We start from the raw sequence: 931 nt of genomic DNA, 5'->3' as shown, positions 1-931 counted from the left end.
CACAGTGCGTATATATGTTGTCTGCTTTAGAGCAGAGATAAGTATAAAAACAAACTATTATTACAAGCGCACACTCCAATAAAAAGAGAATGTCTCCTAAGACGATACTGGCACCTTATAAAAGTGTAATTTAACCTTATCTAATCTGGAGCCTGTTTCATCACAGGGATGGCCAATAATGTAAACCTTTGTGAGAAAGGGCGCAGGAGAGGCCCAGGCCAGCGGGTGGGCAGTGGCAGCCTCTCCTGGGACGCGGCCGCTGCCGCTGCCGCTGCGAGGCCGTCAGTGCAGACTGGGTCGTCCGGGATGGTAGGTGAGAAAATGATGGATGGGTCGGGTACAGCGAAGCGAAAATGGCCGAGAGAAGCGTTTCCTCTTCCCATCTGTTCAGGAAGGACGTCAGCAAGACAGACTAAACACAGGCCCCGGTGCGGGATTTCGCGTGTGCCTGTGTGGACAGCACAGCCCGGCCTCTAAAAGGACCTTCCTCCGCACGCAGTGGGGACAGGCAGGGAGGCCAGACGCCCACGCTGGCTGCTCTTGAAGAGAAGCAGGACAGTCCCAGGCTGTCGCCACAGCGGGCCGGCGGGGGCCGGGGTCCCCGGGGAGTCTGGCCCAAGGTGCCCACCGCCTACTGTGGCCACCAGCAGAGGGGACGCACCCGCCAGGGCCAGGACTCCAGGCTCTTTCTGGGAAGATAGAGGAATTCCTGGCCTGGGGGGCCCCTGGATGGGGTCCAGCACACCTCGCTGCCCTGTTCCCCAGGAGAGCAGAGCCCCTGCTCTGGAAAGGGTCCGCCCCCCGCCCCCGCAGGCCTGGCTGAAGTGGTGGTGCCTCCTCTGGCTCCGCCCCTGGCTCTTCCTACCGCACTGCTGGCCTTTGGGTTAATCTTCCAGGCCCAGACCAAGTCCCAGGAGGGCAGAGGAAGGAC

Source organism: Lipotes vexillifer, unplaced genomic scaffold (assembly GCF_000442215.2).
Source record: "Lipotes vexillifer unplaced genomic scaffold, Lipotes_vexillifer_v1.1 scaffold1162, whole genome shotgun sequence".
Classification (NCBI taxonomy): domain Eukaryota; kingdom Metazoa; phylum Chordata; class Mammalia; order Artiodactyla; family Lipotidae; genus Lipotes; species Lipotes vexillifer.
The sequence above is the reverse complement of the archived record's forward strand: the minus strand, read 5'-3'. Positions refer to the sequence as shown.